We start from the raw sequence: 10,503 nt of genomic DNA on the forward strand, positions 1-10,503 counted from the left end.
AGCTCTGCCTCCAAGGGCCCAACAAATCTGCAGTCTGAAGCCCCCGCTGGCAAACAGTCTGGGACCTCTTTAAGTTGATGGCCAGGTGGAAGAGAGGCAGTGAGAGAGAGTGCCTCACCCTAACCTTTACGGTCCAGCATCCAGCTGAGCTATTGGGAAGGCCTCAGGCAGTGTCCCCTTGGTGGGCTAACCATGTTGGAGTTAACACATGACAAGCATTTAGAGGCATACCTGGCCCACGGGAAGGGTTTACAAGTGTTTACTATTGCTATTATTACCTCTCAGAGATGTAGGAGGCAAAACTGTGTGACTTAAGGGCACTCTAAACAATGGTCAGCTCTAAATTGTCTCTCCCACCAGCCTACTACAGACCGAACTCCACTATGAGTTATCCCTTTGTACAACCCAAATAACCAATATCCCCATTAGAGCCTACTTAGTCCCTCAGATTCCTCCCTCACACAATGAAAATAATAATGCCTCACTCATAGTGCTTAACTCCTGTGCCAATGAGATGAGTTACTCAATATAAAAAACACTTAGAAGAGTGCCTGGCATGTAGCACCATATATAGAGTATTATTATTCATTCCAGGTACTCAATAAATGAATGTCGAAAAAAATTTCAGTGTGTGATAGCTCAGAGGGAGCCCTATGATTTGCTTTTTTATCATGTACATAAAAAACACAGTGAAATATAGTTCTATAGAAAAACAGTTTGTCTTCACCTCACACTATTCATACCTTAGTTCCAACTTAATGGTCACTAGAATCAATTGCTCTTCTTCGCTTTCCCTGAGAGTTGCCCATTGTTGCTAAAAGCGATGAAATGAGAGAGCACTGTTTGGAGCCAGGTGCCTTCCAGCGGAATCCCAGCTCCACCGGGACTCTAGGCTCTGCCCCTCCCACAGCCTTGTCAGCCTCCTGTGTGAAGCGACAACTCGTGGACATAGGCACAATAATATTTAAACACTTATATACTGCAATTCACCTTCTGAATCCCTCAGTAATGTTTCCTAATTAATCACCCTGTGTACTGCATTTTAAATTAATTAAATTAAAAGTAATTAAATCCAGGAAATTGAAATTAGTCTAATTAGATTAGAGGCACATCCAGTGACTGTGGTGAGGGGTGCCATGTAAATTGGCCAATTTCAGTGTAGAAAAGATAAACTCAGATTATAGATAGGCTGTTAGACGGGAGAGGCCAGCCTTATAGAGAATGATCGAGGTCAATGCTATAATGTTATCAATGAGAATAACAGTGACAACAGTGGCAAGTGTTGCCTTCAGGAGGGCTTCTCTAGGCCAAGCTCGCCTAGTTAGTGCCCACAAAATCCCTCTGAAATAGGTGCTGTTATCCCTGCTTGAAAGACGGGAAAACAGAAGCTGTGCTGTGTGAAGGATCAAGGTAGAGACTCTCGGGGTTTGACCCCAGAGACCCCTCCCTCCCAGCCCTCTCCAGCCAGTTTTCCTAATGTATGTGTAGAATTGACTCCATGGACTGGACAAAGAAGCGTGTGGAATGGTGACCATCACATACACCAGCCAGCACAGTCTGGTACAGTCTAGCACAGCAGTCCCCTCAGATTTTCATCCTCCTGTGAGTCACATCCCCACCAAACTCAAGGGTGGTCTAGACCAGACTTGGCTGTCAAGAACAGCGGGGTGTCCAAGCTAACAAGTTAGCTCACTATACTTTCACAATGCTTGCAGAAGACACAAAACTCCTGGGTCAGAGACAAAGGATTTCATTACTCACAGAAATAGCAGAGCCAGAAGAGCAAAATTTTTTTGCCTCAGTTCCGCAAGCCCCAAATCCCACAACGTAACACAGAAAGGACCAGATAACACCTGCACACATGCAGTGGGTTGCGTTACAAGAGAGAAACCCCAGGTTTAGGGAAGATGAATCTTTTATAAGGATTCTGGCTTCTGCTCCACATTCTTAAAAAGATAGGAATAAAAGCAGGCAGTGTCTCTGCTCACTAAACATGCAAAACTTACAAAAGCCCATGGGGAATTGTCCCCCAACAATGTCTACCCCTTGTTTTTAGTCTCAGATTCTGGCAAATTTTCCCTTGAGTGCACCATTATGCCAGCCACTCTGATTAATTTAACTGACATAGAGACCAAATCTGTTCGGTTATTCTCATGCACAATTTAACTTAGGCAGCTAACTACCAGCGGGTCTCTCCAAGCAGCAAGATGAGACCAACCTGCAGTACTGATATCAGCCATGCCCTCCCCAGAGTCCTGGACCCATTTGAACAGAGAGGCTTAAACTATCAGGGTCTACCTGAGAAAACCAGTGGGACTCGGCCTTATGTTTCTGTATTGACCTTTCCACATGGCTTAAGGAGGTAATCCAGGTAGAGAAGAATGTGTTAGGGACAGCACAGACCTCCAGTCTGCCAAGAAAAAGCGTGTGGCAATTCCATGATCTATAACAACCCTAGTCAGTGAGCTGAGGCTGACATGGTGCCTTTCAGTCCCCAGGGTGAGGTGAGGTCAGCTAAAGTAGGGGACAAATTTTCATGTGCCACCTTTTCTAACTGGATACCCCCATTATAGGTATAACTGCTCACAGGGTGCACAAATAATGAGTCAGTTATCTATCTAGGAAGCTCCCTCAAGTAGCTGCAGTCCTCTGGGAGCTCAGTGATCTACTAATGGTATTTGCTTAGACACCTGAAGGTCTCTTATCATGACTCCTAAGGTGCAGGTCACCGTGTTTTCAGGAGGGAGACAAGTTAATGTCTGGCTGCCCGCCCCCTCCTCAAGAAGTATATTTTTGGGGGTGCATATGGATCCTCTAGAAAGAAAGTAATCTTTGCAATTGTTGGAGTCCGAGCAGGACCTGCATCTGTCAGGGGGCCCCACAATGTGCGGTAAGCCTCCCAGCTCAGTTGGAATAACTGAGCCTAGTCTAGTCCCTGATTTTGAAGAGACTGCCTGATGGCAGCCTGATCACCTTGTTCTGAGTCCACACTCCTACTTGGGTGACGTTCCCCTGCCCCGCAGAATGATTGAACCACAACTATGAGAATGAGGGTAGGAAAGAGATCAAGAGGTGCTCACAGGTGTATTGTCGGGGGGGTGCAGGAGCTGGGGCCATCCCTGCTGCTCCTGTAGACTTCTCAGAAAGGTTGAGGGGAATGGGGACCAAATCATGGTCAGAGATGGCTGGCAGGGGATGGCAAACCCAGCAGTCCATTAAGTTTAAGGCACTCGGCAGTTCAGGAAAACAGGATATTTTCTTTTGTGAGGAAGTCTCCAGGGGTGGCTCTGAAAGATAAATCTCATTAATGTCCCTCTCTCTCTCATACCTCTGAGGACAAATCAGGGCTGGGGTTGTTGCCCTCTCTCCACTGACATTCTAGTAGATAAGGATCACCATTTGTCCAATAATCTACTCATACTCAGACCTTTAATTCAGAAGGTTCAGGTGCAAAAGTGACAAGAGCATTTTCATAAAACATGCAGAGACCCACTCTTTCCCCCACTTTGGCCCACCTCAGCCACCGTAGGTGAAGTTGGTGAGCTGTGTCCTCCTCCCGGTGGTCACCATCTTAACACTCTAATATCATGGTGACCCAAAAAGAGAATCCAAGCAGCCGAAGCAGAGTTAAGTTTAAATTCCTAGGCACCCCTTTGGCTGCCCTGGAATGGCTTCTGGGAAAGAAAGACACATCAGGCTCAGGAATGCTCAAGATCACATCCTGCGTTTCCAAAATAGATCTGAATAATCCCCCAAGCCACCCCTTCCACCCTGACCATTACTCAGGAAGCAGCCAAGGAGAAGGGATTGCTTTCTAGGTCAGCAGCATTCAGTGACCAAACTGCTTGACCAACACGCATGCTCCAGGGGGAGGTCAGCACAGTCAGCAAGAGAAGCAGGAAGAGAGGGAGGGAGACAAGAGGAGAGACCTAGATCTGGCACAGTCACATGCAACAAATTCATCTCTCATATTCCCATTTACATCTACATTCACGTTACTTCCCAGTTTTCCCCGAAACAGCAGGAGGAAACTCACTTTATGGACCTAAAGATCCATTTTGATCATTTCAGCAGCACAAAGGATAAGTCTGCACTAAAGATGAAAGTCCCCACCTATATCAAGAGAGGAATCATTTGCTGTTTTGAGATGACAGTTTTTTCATCTTCTACCCGTCATGGTCAAGCCTCTCCCCAGCCCTCCCCAGTCTTGTCAGCATGCCGCTCATTTGAAACAGCTCTACAGGGGCCCCAAACAGCACAAGTGAACTTCCCCAGTGGCTGCTTAAATGTGATGCAAAGGTACATTTTAGACTTCCCAGAGATAAAGATGCGTTGCATATCCTTCAAGGAAGCCTCCATGATATTAATTTTTATAGCTGAGTTGATGATAAGAATGAGGCAACTGAAAAAAAAGAAAATGAGATTGCATTCCCAGCCAATCCTTGCACTGCTGATGATGCAAATTAAAAGCAATATTTTACGACAACTTGGTGCAGGCGTCCAGGTGTGCTGGTCTTTTAGGCCCCACTTGGGCAAAGGGATGGTATCTTCCTACCTGCGTCCCCTCTGCCAAATGCTTAGCTTGGTGCAAGCACACTGGTGGTTAGAACCAGGGGCCTCAGTTAGTAATGAAGGCCCGCGGTACCTGTCTTTGAAGATGCCAATCAGACATTACTGGGAGCAGGATGGAGCAGCCAAGAGAAATGTGCCGCATCTCTGTGAGTTCCTAACCAACAATTAGCCTGACCTTTTTCTCAGAAACAATACCAACTGCAACTTGCACTGCTGCTTTGCCTAATTTGCTTCACTGCTGGGGGGAAAATAAGTCCTGAAGAGGAATAAAAGCAGCTGGTTTCTTTCGACCATCAAAGGCAGAACTAGATGCTGCATGGTGATCTTCAAGGCAAGTCAAAATTAACTTCAAATTACCAAGAGTTGACTCCCTCCTGCTTCGCTCTCATGCTCTCTTTCTCTCTCTCTGCCTTTAGCCCGACTCTGCTCACAAAGCAGAACTGTTCCCAGCCTCCCTGTGCTCTGCTTTGAAGCCAGCCCATGTTTTCCCACATCACCCCTTCACCCCTACGGGCAGCCATTTCCATGCGCCCCCACACACAAATGAATCAATGAACCAACCGTTTGCTTTTTCCAAGAAGAAGCTAGTGTTCCGAGGCGCCAGTGTGGGCTTCCCAGACAAGAGGTCACCTCTGGTGTGTGGCGGCTGGAGATTGTAATACATCATCATCCAGGTAGGGTGGTCCCTACAGGCCTGCTGGAGCACAGCAAGTTATTCCTGAGTGCTCCCCAGCTGGAGAACGAAATGATGAGGAAAAAAGAGGAGAAGCAGAATTGTGCTGGAGAGATGGATCTGATGGCCCATTATTTCGGTGATGCTCGTTTAGAGCCCACAGTTCTTCTGGAGCTGGTTCCAAGACAACCTCCTACAGGAAGTCTTCTCTCACTGCTTCTGCCCCCGGAGCTCACTTGCTCCTCTTCCTGGGGATTCAGCCTCACTGCCTGCCTACCCGCTTGGTTCCAGGCGCACTCAGTCTGCTGTCTATTAGCAGCTCTGTGTGTGTGAGAACCCCAAACAGCCTGATAGAACTTGGGGTCCCAATGAGTGTTGTCTTATCCGCCTTTTCCTCTGCCCCATCCCCACTCCTAATAGTGAGCTCCATGACAAAAGGGACCCTATCACACTTCAGTGTCCCCAATACCTAGCCTAAGTCCTTCGATGTCTTAATCACAGTCAGACACCAATAACTACCTGTAAATTGGATCATGGTTTCCTTCAAGCACTGCAAGAGCTTGTTTTTCTCCGTTAATGACTGAAGAAAACACATATTAAGAATGTTTCCAACCTCATTTCTGTCTCTACTTGCCCCAAGCATGTAGACCGAGGAACCAAATTTCCCTTTAGCATTAGACCAAAGGGCTGGGCCGTTTCCAGTGCAATTAAAATTCAGTAATAAGGGGGCTTCTCTTTTCCACTTGCTAGCTGACTCACTCGGAGGAACTAGGCCAAGTTGTACTCTCCCGAGTTCCCCTTACTCAATGCTCAGTTTGGCTGTGCTGTAGCCAGGTCAATGAGGTCCCCAGACAGCTCCGGGCTCCTGAAAATAGACCACGTGAGAACTTTCCTCCAAAGAAGACACCACACTGCCAGATCACCAGATAGTGTTGTGGAAGGGAGCTTTGATCAGTTGCAAACATCCCTCAGGCTGTGAGAGGTGGGGCTGGCCCTTTAAATTCCTACTGATATCTCCAGTAGGAATTTAACTAGGATGGTCAGGGGAGGCCTAACTAAGGAAGTGACATTTGAGCTGAGGCTTGAATGACAAGACCATGCCACGGCAGGTTCTATGGATGGTCATTCCAGGCAGAGGGAACAGCTACTGCGAAGGCTCTGGGGCAAGAACGAGCTTGACATGCTCAAGGAATCAAGAGAAAGCCAGTGTGGCTAGAATATGGTGGGCCAGGGAACCTCAGAGGTTAAGAAGGAGACTAATTGTGTGAGGCCTTGCATCCCATGGTAAGGAGTTCAGACTTTAAGTCTTAATGTTCAGCAAGAATCAATTAAAGGGTTTTACTTAGGAAAGTGATATTTTGAGGTCATTCTGGCCACAGTTAGAGAATGGATGGCAGGACAACCAGGGTGGGAACAGAAAGACCTGTTGACCAAGAAAGCCTTGATGGCTTGGTCAGAATGACGAGGCTGGAGGGAAGTGGACAGATTCAGGATACATGTTAGAAGTATAACCAGTAAACCTTGCCGATGGATTGCGGTGTGGGGAGGGGAGAAAAGGGAAGCATCAAGGATATCGCCTATGATTTTGTCTTGAGCAACAGGTTTGGATGTCAGTTGCTACTTCCTGGGATGAGGAAGAGTTGGGAGATTTATTAATTTTTTAAAAATTATTATTTATTATTATTATTATTATTATTATTTTATTTATTTATTTATTTTTGGTGAGGCAACCCTTGGTTGACCTCACAGATTGCAGGGACCTTGTCAGCTTACGATCCCTTAATTTTTATGCCTACAGCACCCAGTCTTCCTAGGTGGTCCCCTATCCAAGTACTAAGCAGGTCCGACCCTGCTTAGCTTCTGATATCAGACAGGATCGGGATTGTTCAGGGTGGCATGGCCGTAGACTGGGAGATTTATAGGCAAGGCTTTTAGCTTAGTGTAGGTGATCAACAGGCGGTAGCTATCATCACCTCATCACTACTGTAGTGTATGCTATGGTGCTCTGCTCTCTTCAGAGCCAACACGTCCATCCTCCAGCTGACAGAAAGCTCAAAGCTCGTCCCCCATCAGAACCTGCCTTAGACCACAGCAAACTGATCTCCCAAGGTTACACCTCCCTGCAAGGGAGTCCATGGCCAGTGACTAGCTGGTGTGTGGATACAAGGCTCAGCTCTCTTACCTCAATTGGAGACCATTCAGAAGGGCCATCCCAGCTCCAGAGCTCCTTGTAGGATGGCCGAGGCCTCAATCACAGCTGCATTGTAGGTCAGCTTCTCCCTCTGCCCAGTCAGCCTCCTCACATTCAGAGTCTCTCCTGAATACTCCCCAGCTTCTCACACGACCTGCCTCAGAGTCAGGTATCTAATCTAAGACAACTATTATTGGCTTCATTATCATTATTACTACATCATTTCTAGGATCCCATCCAATGTGAAAACTCTACTATGAAAAATTCTGAAATAGCCTCTCTAACTTCTCTGATACCTCCTATCTGAAGACTCCCAACACCCAGTCTCTTGAAAAAAGCTTCCTAGGTTTGCTGAGAAAATGTTTGTATTTTCTATGCCTTTGTTGGAAGCACACGTGTTAATTCAGATCCTGGGTGCCATGCTGAGAAGAGGCCGGTACCCAGCGAGCTATGAGATGCCAGGGATCTTGATAAACCATCCTGAACCCCTGGCCCCCATGGAGGGAGGGAAATAGGAGAACCACAGTACCTACTGATAGCCCTCTTTTGTATTCAGGGGAAATCATCTCTACACGTACTTCTGCAGTCACACGTATACTATATTTGTAAGAAACGTGTTTTCATCTGCACATTCATGCACGCAAACATGTATGTATTTGTTGTCCACATGTAACAGAACACACCATATGCCAATAGTGGAACAGATGCAGGGCTGCTAGACATGACTATACAGGTTATGTCCTGTACAAGTGTTTCTGGCCGAGAGGATACGTTAGGGGCTAAAATCTAACCCATATTTTCCTGCCCAGCTGGTATGGTGTGCATCCTCCTAAAGGCACCTTTTTCTAATTCTCCTCACCAGGCCATGCTTACCGGCACAGGACCAATTCTGCCCAGAGCGAGTGCTGCTTTCTAATTTGCACAAAGGCTGCAAATAAACAGAAACAAGGTGTCTTGGTGATAACACGCTTGTCTCTCAGCACCGAATCCGCCTCTACTTCTTACTTTGTGATGCTGGGAAGGAACTCTGCAAATCACATTTCCCCTTCACCACATTTCACTTCACCGGGTTCCCTCCTCCCCTTATCACTGGGAGGACAATGGCAGACAGGAGGAGAGAATCCATTTGCTTCCTATTCTTGGCAGCATCATCCCAGCCATACATTTCACCCAGCAGCCACAGCCACGGCCACAGTTCATTCACCCGCTTTCGTCATACTCTCAGAACCATCCGCAACACATTTCCCTCAGAGACATCAGCACCGGTCGGCCAGCGCCCCCTTCTCCGAGTTTGAGGGCCCAGCTCTGCAGTTTCTTCTCCAAGCTTCTGGGTTCTAACAACCCAGATCTCTTTCTTCGTTCTCTTTCACCCAAACTCCCATCCCAAGGGAGGTAGCTGCTTTTTGGAATTACTATCTCTGTGTGTCCTTGGCGACCACTTTCTGCCTTTCTAGTCCTCCAACCCTTTAAATCAATTCTCTATATTAAAATTTCTGTTAAAACAACTTGCGCGGGCTCTGTTTTCTGATGGACTGTAGTGGATGCCATAGGTAAAAGTAACCTTCATCTCTTTTGAGCCAATTGCTGTCAAAGAGCCCCATGTGGCTTGAGGTATTCATTTATTCATTCAACAAACATTTGTTTATACTATAATCCCTATATAATATATATGTAATGAAAAATTTCATTTTATATATATACACACTTACATATATAAATACTGTTTATACATTTTGGGATATGCATAGAACATAATTAGAAGATACACAAAAAGTAGATGACTGCGATTCACTCTGGGAATTAGGAATTGGAGGTATTAGATGGCCAAGAATATTTTCCATTCTTTCTGCCTTCTGAGCCTTCTGAGTTCTTTACAACAAGCCACTGCTTCTCTTATATTTTGAAAAACGGGTTAATATTCACACACTCAGTGCCATCTGACTGCCAGGCAGCAGGGAAGCCCCGTAGACACACAGAGGTTTTGCCCTCAGCAATCGCTCTCTGCTCAGCCCAGGCTGACACCAGAGACCAGCAGTGCCCCAAACTGGGTTTCCCCTTCTCCTCATCTAAAGAGTCTAGGTCCAACTTTTGGTTGCACCCCTGAATGCAACCCCAAAACCTCATCACTCCATGGTGTGTGAGAATTATTAACCTCAACCCCAGTGCAAGGGATGGGCCCGATTATTCCAAATTAATTGGAGTGATCCTAAACCCACTGCCATGAGGTTGGTTCAGTTAAGGTAAACCAGTCAGCTGGAAATCCTGGACTTTTGTTTGATGACTATTAGAAGTGGCACTCTCTTTCCAGGTGTGATGATCAAAAGATTCAATAATTTCTCCAGGTCAGGCTCTGACCTACTGGAACCAATGCAGGCTCGAATCAGAACAAACCTAGCTCTAAGCAATAAGTTTGGTAATTATTCTTAAGGCTGGAAATAGCCCTGCCTCTCTCTCCTTGGCTGTGAAGCATGTGCTCACAGTAGCTATTGGCAGCCCTTTTGTGAACATGAGGCAAGCCACCCTGAAGATTAAAAGGATATCCAGAGGAGGGCTGAATCAAGGGTCCTCATCAGACTATGTCAAGGCCTATACTCCTTTATTATTTAACTCTATTTGTGTGAGGTTTCTATACATTGTGGCTGATGGTTTGGTTGGTTGGTTGGTTGGTTTTTGCATCCCCTCATCTATTTCCTTACTTTGCACATGGTTAAACTGAGGTCCAGAGCAGGAAATGGGCCCATCCAATCCCTTGCAGGACCAGGATCCCAATCTTTTGTTTGTCAAATGAGTGAGCTTCTAATAAACCATAAAACTTCTTATACCACACTGCTGGCAGCAACAGGGACTTAATAAATGTTTGTTGAATGAATTAATTACTGAATGTGAATGATCAGAGGGAAATGCTGGCAGGGGCACAGGATAAGCAAGGGTTTGGAGGGAGGGAGAGATGATGCAGAGGGAAATAATGAGGAGAAACGCCCAAGAGTTTATTCTATTTCAGTCACATGGACACATTTGCAGTACAAAAGGCTTTATTAAACTCCAGGCTTTCTGTGGATAAATCTCC

The 10,503-nt window shown here is 46.2% G+C and overlaps 1 pseudogene; it reads right to left on the reverse strand.

The window, feature by feature from the left end:
- Nucleotides 1-7,034: 7,034 nt before the first annotated feature.
- LOC120597966 (uncharacterized) lies at nt 7,035-7,153 on the reverse strand (annotated as a pseudogene).
- Between the last annotated feature and the right edge of the window lie 3,350 nt (nt 7,154-10,503).

Source organism: Pteropus medius, unplaced genomic scaffold, assembly GCF_902729225.1.
Source record: "Pteropus medius unplaced genomic scaffold, Ma_sr-lr_union100, whole genome shotgun sequence".
NCBI classification, from domain to species: domain Eukaryota; kingdom Metazoa; phylum Chordata; class Mammalia; order Chiroptera; family Pteropodidae; genus Pteropus; species Pteropus medius.